General features: G+C 37.8%; 1 long non-coding RNA gene across 1 annotated transcript in view; it reads left to right on the top strand.

Moving 5' to 3' along the window:
- The window catches only part of LOC148214264 (uncharacterized), a 78,690-nt gene extending 67,735 nt beyond the window's left edge, over positions 1-10,955 (top strand). The window contains exons 3-5 of the long non-coding RNA XR_015798607.1: positions 5,226-5,359; positions 6,966-7,023; positions 10,668-10,955. This is a non-coding gene — a long non-coding RNA (uncharacterized LOC148214264). The remainder of the gene's footprint in view (positions 1-5,225; positions 5,360-6,965; positions 7,024-10,667) is intronic.
- Positions 10,956-12,542: the final 1,587 nt, after the last annotated feature.

Here is a 12,542-nt window from a genome sequence, read left to right as displayed (position 1 = left end):
TGTACAAAGAAAAAAGAAAAGAAAAGAAAAGAAAAGAAAAGAAAAAAAGAAAAGAAAAGAAAAGAAAAGAAAAGAAAAGAAAAGAAAAGAAAAGAAAACTCTGTGTGTGTGTGTGTGTGTGTGTGTGTGTATCTTAGAGTCATAAAACATAGTAACAAGTAACCCAGTTAAAACAAACAGTAAATCTAAATACCCACATAAATTGTTGTCTGCCTAACTGGAATTGTCCATACCAAGGGCCCTGCAGAAGATACCAGTTTTAGTGCCTTTCTGAATGTTAATGTGGGGGCCATCCTGCTCTTGGAAGCCAAGCTGTTCCACTGGGAGGGGTCTGCTATCAAGAACATTCTCCTCTGGGCTGCCATCTCTCTGAGGATATGAACTCACATATGAACTCACTGGCAGCCCTTTCTTGGGAAAGTTGGGAACCAACATACAATATGGTGCAATATGGCAAATATAGCAAGGAAATCTAGTGACTACTACAATATAGTCCTACAGTGGTTACAGAAGCTACCATTTAGCTTCTCTTAGCCTGGTGTCTTTCAGAGGTACTGGCCATATTGCCTGGGGTTAATGGGGTTCATAAGCTATCATATTTAGGGGTACCAGTTCAGAGAAGGCTATTACAAGTGACAACTTTATTTTAAAATATTGCTGGATGGCTGGATTGCTGGATTGATTGATTCTTTTACTTCATTGAATTGTTCATTTTCCACTAATGTATTATAAACTGCTTCCCCATCCTAAATATTTTCTATAAAATGCCCTGGCCAAGCTTCCTTAAAATTCCTTGTTCAGCAAATATATCTTACTGTCTGAAATTGTCAGCCCTATTAGGTAGACCAGACTAAGAAACAGACACTGTATAGGCCTAAAGCTAGTAACAGAATCTTGCAAGTCTGCATGTGCTTCCCTTCCTCCCTCTTTTATCTTCATGTGAATTGGGGGGGCTGGCTATCTGAATTGTTTTCATAAACCACTTTCTTGGGCTAGATTCAAGCCTCGTTTATCTGATTGTTGCCTATGCAACAGATCTTCCCTCTGTCCTTCAAGGCCATTCTCTATATTCACTACAGAAATGCAGCAAATATTAATTTTGGCTCAGAGTCTATAAAAATAGATCATCATCATCATCATCATCATCATCATCATCATCATCATCATCATCATCACCATCCTGTACAATCACTATTGTTACCATATACTGTATATGTTTCTCTCATTTCTTTAGGTTTTCTGAAATGATTTTTCATTTGAATGGCTTGATCTTTACATTCCTCTACTCCTGCTAGAGTATGAGGGAGGGAGGGAGGAGGCAGCATCACTGGGGGGAAAAAAGAGGAAAAAATGGGAGCTCCTTTCTTGTTTTGACCCTTCTATGCAGACACAACAATAGGAAATAGAACAGGACATTTAAGGAACTTTTCTTAAGTTATCAAAAGAAGATCCTAAATTGTGGAAACTTTTAATTTCACCAAGAAAAGCTTTCTCCTTATCTTTGAAAAGCACCATTTCCCTTGCAGATCAAGAATATACATTTTTATGGAAAGAGCTTGTTCCAAGTTTGTTTTGCTTTCCTCTAAGACTGACAGCAATTATATTGCTGTGCCAAGTGGCAGCAAATGCTGGGTTCTTTCCTCTAGTAGATATTGGGTGAAGCTGGAAGAAGAAGCTTCCTCCTGCCTTCTTAGATAATCAGCTAATGCCTCATTTGCTGTTTCCACCTGATCACAGATAAAATGGGCACCCATTTAAGAGAAGGCCTTTCTGGTTGAAGCACTTTTGTAACAGAGCAGCCCCCCCAAGACAGTTTGCCCTGGTGCTAAATCTACTTTTCTCAGCACCCAGAAAAGGAAGCAAGTTAAATACATTTCATTCCCTCAGCTTTTATGGATGTTAAAACTTGCCTATGGCTCTGTTTCCCTAACTACCCATTGCTAGAACATGAAGGAAAACTACCCCAAAATAAAGACCAATGTCAATGCAGTGTTGATCTAAAACATTCCAAGTTGACATTTGTTGCTTACAGCTACAAGTTTCTGTATTTAACCATAGATAGAAATGCCTTATGCTTTGGTGATGAAGAGGAAACAAGCTGCTTTGTGCGACAAAGTGAAGAAATATAAGAATATATAAACCAAGCAACCCATGGCAGCCTGATTATGAACATGATTGTAAAGAGTACATGACTCTTTACAATATTTGTACTTGTGTTATATTCTAAAAACAAACAACTTTTCTGTGCATTCCTGTCTGGCAAGTTCATCACATAATTAACTTTTTAAAAAATAACTTAATAACCTATATCTTACAAAATAAAATGAATTTTCTCGATATTTCAGTAAGACAACGGGTTGTATCCAGCTAAGTACATCTTGCCAGCAGCATGGATATCATTTCTATACAAATTGTGTCTGTTCCTTGCATTTTTCCCCATATCTGTCCTAGAAGATTGTGGGATCCTCCACTTTTGGAGTAGGGAGTATAGCAAGACAAGAAAGAAGTATTGTTGAACAAGCAGAAATCTGTGCAGTGTTTACTTGCTCAGCCTGCAGCAATGACAGAACACATTGAAGATATAAAGCCTGTGACTGGAAAAGATATTGGTTCTGAAGTCACAAGAGTTCTTGATCTGTTTGATTAGATCTCTGAATCAGAATAGGAACATTTCCCCATTCTGGTTGAATTACATGGCCTTCCTCCCTTGTTGCCAATCATGGCTGAGGGTTTGGAGAAAAAGGATAAAATGTTTCATGAGAAATTCTTCAGCTTCTATAGACCTTCTATCCAGCTGGGAAATTCTGTCAACCATTCCTCTTTACCACTGAAGCCTAAATTGTCTGCTTCCAATTTACTGGTGTTTCTGAGATGTGACAAATACATTTGAATAGCAAATTCTCTTGTTTGTTAAAATGAGGGGATGTATTCTAGGATGCCCACTTTGAGCAAAAATTAATGGACTTGGGAATTTGGTCACAATTTAAAGTTGGCTTTTAGGTCAGAAAAATGGAATCCCTCAAAACATATTATTGGAAAAATCCTTGCCCATTCTCCACTAGTAACATTATTAGGAGAACAAGAGGAAAGCATGGCTGATAAGGAGAACATTAAAATTATCTGTAGCCAATGCCAGCCAAAAAGCCTTTAAGCAGTTACAGAGCACTTAAAAAGAAGGGGCAAGCCAGGGTTTAATATTAAGAAAGGTCAAATTCTGACATCTACTGGTCAGTAAAATAGATCCTCTGAGAATTTTCTCATTAAAAATGGAATTTCCCCTGTCTCTATTGGCAAATAGTGGATATACATTGACTCATATTTATGTCAACAGATAGACTGACTATGCAGATGTATGCATGTCTGCTCAAAAGAAAGCCTAGTTAAATTGAAAGTGACCTCCTACACTTAACATTTTATAGGACTGATATCTGATTCTGCAATTCTGTGCACACTTACCTACAAGTAACCCCCATTCAGTTTAATGGCACCAATAATTTAGTTTTACAAAGAAAAAATCCACACGCAGTTGGGCTATGCATTGCATTCAGAGGACAAAAATATCTGGAAATTATGCTGTAAAAGACTACAAACATCAGCAAGGTCAATTACGTATCCAGCAAAAGGTCCAGAGTGCTTCTGCCTAAAGCAGAGACGGCTTTACATCTGTAGATATCGATGTTGAATTCATCAACCAAAATGTAGTATTTCTGGAGCATAAAAGAAATACACAGCACTTACTAGGTCTCCTCTTGTTCCTGTTTAATTTCCTTTGTCTAATATAAACTCAGTGGGCTATGACTAACGGCTAACATATAATTTCTAATTGTATGACATTATGTTATGCTAGCACAAAAACATTATCGGAGCCAAGACCCAAGACAGCAGCCTATAGTTCAGTCTTAGTAGGGATTAGATAGGAATGGAAAAAATACCATCAGAATCAGCTGCATTTGTCAGGGAAGTACTGTAGATGAAAAGCCAAGCTTAATGGGAAAATATTCTGTTTCCCACCTCCTTCCTCAGCAGGTTCCGAGTCATTTTGCAAGCCAAATGGAACACACTCTTACTATAGATGTGAAAAAAGGAAACCTCTGGACTATTATTGTTTATTTGTTTTTACAGGCACTCTGCACGTCCTTATCCTCCATTTCCAAACTGCCTTTCTCATCTCCCTGTACTGTATATATGTCGACTCCTTACCTTCTTTCCAAAATGTTCCATTTCCTGCCTTTGACCATTTCAACAATTCAATTACATTTCACAGACTATAGAAATATAGAGGTGTGGGGGGAGAGGAATAAGCCTTAAAAGATAAGAGATGAATAGGAAAAGTAATACTCTGATCCTATAATAAAAGCAAAACAAACAAGCAAACAAACAAAAATGAGGGATTATTCATTCTATTTCTATTTCCATATAGAAATGGGGGATCCTAATCATATCCCTCCCATACAGCACATGGGACTGATGGTAAATGAGAAAGTAGCACATATACTATAGTCATTTATGAGTAAATGCTTCAGAAGCAATCAGAAGTGAAAAATCCAGCACAGCCTTACATAATCAATTTCTGGCCGGTGACTAGCACTATTTTTTTTTTGTCTGCGCTCAGTCATTACTGACCCTGCAGTGACTGCTTGGACGAGTCCTTGCAGTTTTCAAGGCAACTGTTTCGGAAGTGGTTTGCCAGAACCTCCTTCCTAGAGCAGAGCCCAGCTGGCGAGCACAGGAGGCGGGGTTTCCGTTGCTTCCCGCCCTTTTCGGGCGCGTGCGGTTTTTCGCGCTTACCGGCAACTGCTCCCGACTCCCATGCAAGCTCCCCCAGCATTTTTCCTCCCACCGGAGTGAAAGTACCCATTTATCTACTCACGTGAGTTTTCGACCTGTTGGGTTGACAGGAACTGGGGAGGAAAGAGGAGCTCACCCTGTTTAGTGTGAAGGCTGGACTCGAACCGGCGAAGCGTCAGCCATTTCTGGCCGGCAACTTTCAGCGTCATTAAGCTGCTGCGCCACCGCGTATTTAGACATTCTTTAGAATTTAGACACCGCACTATTTAGACATTCTTAAACTAGATCGGGATGCCATTATTTATTTAATATAATTTTTTTGCCCTTTCAATCAACCCAGTTTAAGGGACCCCTGCTCATCAGTTGATACTATCACTTACTATCATTTCTTTTTGTCCCTGCTGAAGTCATAACATTGTTATGGATGTATTCTACAGGTAACCCAACCCAGCACAAGATATAGATGAAATCTTTGCAAATCAGATGGCCAAGATATCCAGGAAACACACCACTGTAGTAATGGAGAATTTCAACTACCCCAGTATTAACTGAGAATGAAAGTCTATGGCAGGTGGGATTTTTTGATATATCTTGCAACTCCATGATCCGAAAAGTGCAGGAAGGATCTAGGGGATTTGCTATACTAGACTTCATATCTATTAACAGGGAATAAATAGTGGAGGAAGTGGGAGATATAGGAACTTTGGAAAAGAATGACTATCTGATCCCAGAATTCCCCATATGACAGGCAAGGAGAATGGAAGGTAATCAAATTAGTGTTCCAGATTTCAAGAGAGGTGACTTGAATCCATTAAGGGAAAACTGGGAAAAACTAGGAAGAATTTCATGGATGGAAATCCTAAAGGGAAATCTAGTTCAGAGGGATTAAGGAATTCTGAAAAATGAGATAATTAAGGCCCAATAGCACAAAAAATTCCAAAGAGAAAAAAGAATGGAAGGCAGCTGATCACACCAGTGAGATTGTATAAAGAGCTTTCTGATAAACTGAGAGAAAGGACAAGTTTTAAAAAATGAAAGCAGAATATCAGGAAATAGCCTTAATCTGTAAGGATGGGCAGGATGGCTAAAGCTCAGAATGAGCTGACGCTTGCAACAAACACCAAAAAGAGGGGGTTTTTTATATGTGCAGATCAAGAGAAAGTCAAGGAAATGGTTGGTCCACTGGTTGGGGAAGATGCAAAATGGTGACAGAAATTGGGAGAAGACTGAACAACTTCATTCTTAATTTGCATGTGTCCTTTGCAAAAGGAAAAAGTGGCCCAACCTGTCAGAAGTTGTACCAGGCAGCAAGCAGAAGAAAAATGAAGGTGAAAATAGGCAAAGAAGTGGTGAAAGAACAACAAGCAGTTTTAAATTAAAGTTCCTGGGGCCAAATGGATTACATTCCATGATGCTAAATCAGAACCATTGACTATAATCTTTGAGAACTCCTGAAACAGAGGGGAAGTGTCAGAAGACTGAACAGCATTGTTCCAATCTTTTTTTTGGGGGGGGGGGGGGTGGACCTTTCTGATCCACCCACAGAACTATCAACTCTTGGGACTCTGAGAAGGAAGGAGCCAAGTTTGAATAACAAGGGGGCAATGGTAGGTTTATTGCCTATGGGGACCTGATCTATCCCAGCCTGCATCCAACAAATAAATTTTTGAAGAAGGAGAAACAGGGGAGAGAAAGAGAGGAAGGAAGGTTATTCAGCCTCAAAAGACACGTGGAGACTATCAGTGGAAGAGTCACAGATCCTTCCTGGGCCAACTGCCCAGGAAGGAGGGAGGGAAGATGCACCAGTTTCCTCCAGTATGAGAAAAAGAAAGACTTGAAGGGGTGGGTGGTATGAGAGCCGTCAGAAACAAACAGTCTGAAAACAGATAGTTCATTACCGAAATTAGAGACAAGTGGAAACCATGTCTCACCCAAAAAATTGTGGCTTCAGGCCTGTGGGAGAGAGAAAGAGGTTCAAGAATTGGATTCATGGGGCTTGCATGTGTTGTATAACAGTCTTTCATTGGAATTGTTTTGTAATGACTTCACTAGCTTTTCTACAATAAACCTACCTACCAGAACTGGTCTATTTGAGTCAGTGTCTAGTCTAGCCTGTCAAGAAAAGTCTGACACATAGTTATATGATTCTTACCTATGCCTTTTTTCTTTAACCCAAGGTAATCCACTGTTCTGGAACAGACTGTGTGTGGATGGGAAAAAGGCATAAGGGGAAAGGTTAGTTCATGTTTTCTCTTCTGCTCCTCTTTTATCTCAAATCAATCTCTGAATGCTGCTTTTTGATCCATAGGGAAAGATAAACAGTCAGTGAAAGATAGAGGGCCCATGAAGCTTCTTTATATGCTATGTTCCACAGATGAAAAAGTAGTTTGGAAAGAGCAATTTTGAACTGAGAAAGGCCCAAATGGGAACATGCTGAATTTTCTTGCAAATGTTCTGTTCAACTGTAGCCTTCCCAGAATGCTTCCATAAAACAACAAATAATCCCAAAGAAATGTGTCATGGAGATCCATGAACACGAAGTTTAAGAATGAATTATCTGTGAAGTACAACAGCTCTAGGTTATTAGTTTTATCAGCAAAAAAGGTGCAGCATGGAATAGCTTTTGTTCATTGATCTAGAAGATAGAAAGGCTTTGGGTAGATTTAAATGTGTGTTGAAAAACTCAGTATAATTCAGCCAGATGGAAAGAAAGAGAGGATGATAACCTTTTGAAACTTTGGAACAGTCTTTTTTCATTAAAAAAAAAAAGCATAATCAATCTTCATGAATTGTGGCATTATCAAACACTTAACAAATAATGAACAAAAAAAAATCATAAATACCACACAAAGTCCAGCACTCAATAAAGGCCTGCAGCCAAGTTTTGAATACATCTATCTGTACTTTTTTTTTTAATTTCATTTTTTTTTGTTTTTGGTAAGCAGCTTTTCTATGGTTTATAGAATAAAATTGGAAAGCAGCTGATGGTGTGTGTATCACCTGGAAATAAAACTCAACAACCAAGACTTCTAGTACATTCAGCAGTTTCCTACAACCTAATTTTGTTTTGTATCTGTGTGTCTCAGAATTACTGAACTTCAATTACTTTTGTTAGAAGAAAAAGGAATAGTAAAGTTTTAGTTATTAATTAAAATTATTGTGCTTATATTGCTCATATTAAGTTCATGAATGGGTTAATGTGACCTCCATGTGTATCCAATGTATAAGCAAAACCCAACCTGTTCATGCCAGCATCCCCTCTGCCTACCCCTCAAACATCGGTCAATTGACCTTTCAGGCCACTCTTACCCAGAATGCATGTTGATACTGGCCAGTGAAAACCTTCCAGGGCACTGTAACCTTGATTCTATTGACCACATTACTTTGATTTAAATTTCAAACAGCCTGTGATTTTTGTTTTCTCCTCCCCCAGCTCCAAAAGCAAATGTTATAGATTTTAAAAGGAAGGAAGCTTTTGCTGCACACTTGCTTTGCACAATCTTTGCATAAGCAAAAAGGCAATCAATACAAACAGAATTAATTTTAATTGACCCTATCCTAATATTCACACCAACTGCTGAGGAATTTTCATTAGCAAAGAAACTCACTGCCACCCACAACAAAATACCTTGCTCGTTATTTACAGAAATACTGGCCCAATTATACAAAATGGAGTTAATTATGATGCTTATTACCAAAGTTATTGTGTTATGATTATAGCAAGCCATCACTTAGGTCAATAAATGTGTAAATGGCAGAGACGGTTTAGATAAAATACTCAAGAAGAAATGAGACAGCCTGTCAAAACAGCTAAGCTCCTTTCTTATCACCAAATCTCTTGAGATTCTCAGAGGGGGGGGAGATGTAATATAATTGTGATTTCCCAAACAGGAAAAATATCTAATAGTTACAGTCAGTCCAATGTTAGGTGAGCAACAAGGAAAAAAGTATTCCATTTTATGTTTGTATTAATTTAAATTATTAATAAAGTTATTTTCACTTGAGCAAATGGTGAATTTAGTAATTGAAAGAATAAGACCACATGACAGCAGTCCTAAACTTGGGGCAGATGGAGGACAGGATCAGGGCAGATCGGTTGTCACTCCCAAAGACATCTTAGAAACAAATTTTACTTTAACAGCTGGACATTATGAGGGATCACCAATTACTTGATTGTTTCTTCTTAGCAAGGTTTGGTGCAATTTAGCACAACAGATAAGACCCAATTTGAACATCTGGAGACTGCTCTTCATCTAAGGATGTAACATAGCTCAAATATTAGCCACATTCCCTCTCCCCATTTTTTTTTTTTTTCCTCCTTTAACCAACTCACTTGAGAAATAATTCTTGGAAACTCAAAACCTTGCAACTATTTTGAAAAGAATCACTTGGCCTGCTAAAGGTATAGCTTCAATGGTGACTTGGGATTTTTTTCCCCCCCTCATATACATTTTTCCTGACATCCATGCATAATTAAACAAAAATCCATATGCTGAATTATCAGTTAGATTTAGTAACATACAAATCTTTATAACGATATTAAAAAAATGTTATTGGCATCTTAACAAAATCAGCTGGCAATTGCTATGTGCATTTTTCTTAGAGGCCAACTAAAGGTCAAAATTATATTCTTTACAGAAACATAAACTTTCCTTGAATGAAAATGCTTGACAGTTAAATATACCACTTTAAGTGTATGTATTATTTAAAATGTATGTAAATTGTTTTTACCACTGACAGGAAGCAAAGTGTTTTTTAAAAGAATCTGTCCTGAGTGAAGAAATTTCTGAACAGTTCTGGAGGCCTTAGCTTAGCTAACTGTAATGCTAAAACGAGAATAAAAGTCATGCAAATCTAGATATAAACTGAAATGCCAATGTTCAAAATTATCCATTTTAATTCAAGTCACCCACTGACATTATGAAAGATGTAGATGCTTGCTTGTGTGGCTTCTGCACTAGCATATATATATATTAGCTCACACTTTGTGAAGTATCTTTTTAAAAGTGCTGGCTGAATAATCTGACCTTTGAATTATGTATATAAATGTTGCTTTCCCCAGTGTGGTGCTCCAGAGATCGTTCAGACTGTAGTCATCCTTAACTATTGGTTCATGATGGCTGAGTAAATTAAGATGGTACCCCAAAGATCTGGCAGATACTACACAGGGGAAGACTGCTTAAAAACTTCCTGTTAGGAAGTACCAGAGTAAATGTCAGAGAGGCTCCACAAGGAGTTAATGAACAGTGAAACCTTTGCTGAAAGCCCAAGATGGAAAGCTTTATGGTAACACTTGTCTCCCAAATAATCATCCTTTCATTAATGCGCACACAGGAAGTTACATGCTTCATTCTGAAGATAAAAACAAAACCAGAGATTTAATCTTTATCTGTTGCTCTAATGTGACCCCTTTGTGAAAAAATACACTGTAGGAAAGGGAAATCATAGAATTTCAGACCCTGCTCAATAAGCCTTGACATTTTATCCTGGATTTTTTACTCAAAGCATACTATTTAAAAACTATGTGGGCATCAACATTTCCTTCTTGAGGAAATAAATGAATATAAAAGACAGCCAACCTGATGCATGTTGACTCGAAAGCAAGTCCCACTGAAATAGGCCTTACTCACAGAAAATAATGCTTGGGATTGCAGCTATAATTTCATTGCAAGGGATCAATCAGACATGGTCAAATGTTGGCTACTGCATGATGGGCCATGATGGGCCAATATGTGAAATTCAATTTTACTTAGTTTTTCCTTTTTTTATCCTTGCATTTGTTCCATCCCATTTCTACCATCAGCTTAAAGGAGGCCAGACACTGTTCCCATGGTCTCAGATAGATCAGTTCAATGTCCTTTCTCTTCTTATCCCCTCAGTCACCTTCTTCTAATGAATCACAAGCCTCAGTCTGCTGCCTAGTCCCAGTTACTCTCTATCCTCCAGCACTAACAGCTGTAACTGTGTTTCGGTGATCCCAGCTCTGCTGCAACTATCTGCAAGCTCGGTGCCCCCTTGGACACAGCAGTTGAAGCCAGCATGATCGATAATCTGACAGACTGAATCATAGTTTTCTGCTGATAAAATAATTGACTGAATGGTGCATATGCAAACACACCCTCACACACATCCCAATAGGAAAACGAATGATCGTCTTAGCTGCAGATTCTGGATTTCTTTAACAAGTCCCATGTAAGTAGTATTGCTATCTGAAAAGATGTCATCCAACCTCACATGAAGAGGGCATCTAAAGACCTCCTCACTTCTTTTTAGTTCTCTACAGAAAGCACTGTTACATCAGTTTTTTTTATTTTTTTAATAATATCTTCTAAATGCCAGTATCAGAGAACAACATATCTGATGTACAAGCACAAATAAGGGACTTAAGTGAGTCTTTGGAATAAGATGATTAGTAATGTATCTGAATTTGTTTTGCATTTTTATCAGTCGACACTAATATGAAGGAAGCGCAATACAAAATTCCCCATAGATGGTACGTTTTGCAAGGCTACACCTATTTCTTACCATCTCTAGTCTATATATTTGGTTGTAAATCCAAGTATTAAAACATGGTTGCTGCTTGTTTCAGAAATGTCTTGAGATTAACCCACTGCTTCTTACCATTTCTTCTGTGTTTGATTTTTAACCTAATGACTTAGGATTTAAGCATAAGGACCTTATAAGCAATTGTATACAATGGCAAAATTGTGTATAGTGGCCAACTAAATTGGTTGCTGTAGGTTTAATCTCTAGTGAATTGGTAGCATCTGAACATTTATGTTTATGTACACATTTCAACAATCAGTACTCCCATTCTCCACAGTACTGGCAATAGTGGAGGCAACGAAGAAATAGTAGAAAAACAATTACCTCCGTTTCCATTATTGAGGTTATTGGTGATATATCACACTGTCCATCAATTGCCAGACTCCTCTGCTCTTTTTTCTTAGCTGCTTTATTTTCTTTTAATACTTCTTTAGGTTTTGTTTTATTTTTCTGTACATTTCTACCTTTATTTCAGAGTAATACAATTACATAGAAGGTATTTGCTTTTTTTAATAAGCTTTGTTTTTTTGCTACATAAATCCTTTTCATATCTTTCTATCTATCTACCTATTTATTATGTCTAATCTTCTGGTTTTAAAGTGGCATAAGCTAGTCCTGTTGCACTATTTCATATACATATATATAATTTCCATCACAGGATATTTCTATGTAAGGAGGAGGCAGATTCACCTCCACACATAAGCACATATGTACATGGCTTTCGGCCCCATTCTTGTGCTTGAGTGAGGCATAAATTCCATTAACCTGAATTGCAGATTTAGCTCACCTTTACAACAGCCAATATTGACAAGATGCTGGTGATCAATATGGGACAGATTGGAAGCTCATTTCAACAAATTGATAAAAGTTCAGAATGAAAAGAGGTGAGGCAGTTTACAGCAAAGGTTAAATCTTTACATTCTGCTTTCTCTAATACCTACTTTTTTCCTTTACATGCTCCTAACCTTCAGAATTAACCCTATTTTAAAATACAAGCAGTGTTTTCTAGTCATATTTTCTCCTTCATTCTCAGTTCTCTACTGCAGTACACCAAGGATACACTGCGTCTTGCTTTCTATGGGTGAAGCAGAATAACTCCAATATTCATCATCTCACTGACATCATTCAGATGGAGAACAGCAAAATTCCAATACCACCATCCTTCCTATTCTCTAATAATTTGTCTTTGGAGTGTTGAGGGAAGGGCA

This window comes from Python bivittatus, unplaced genomic scaffold (assembly GCF_059951505.1).
Source record: "Python bivittatus isolate LINGU-HERP-01145 unplaced genomic scaffold, Pbiv_v1 ctg000700_np1212, whole genome shotgun sequence".
Classification (NCBI taxonomy): domain Eukaryota; kingdom Metazoa; phylum Chordata; class Lepidosauria; order Squamata; family Pythonidae; genus Python; species Python bivittatus.
The sequence above is the reverse complement of the archived record's forward strand: the minus strand, read 5'-3'. Positions and strand labels throughout refer to the sequence as shown.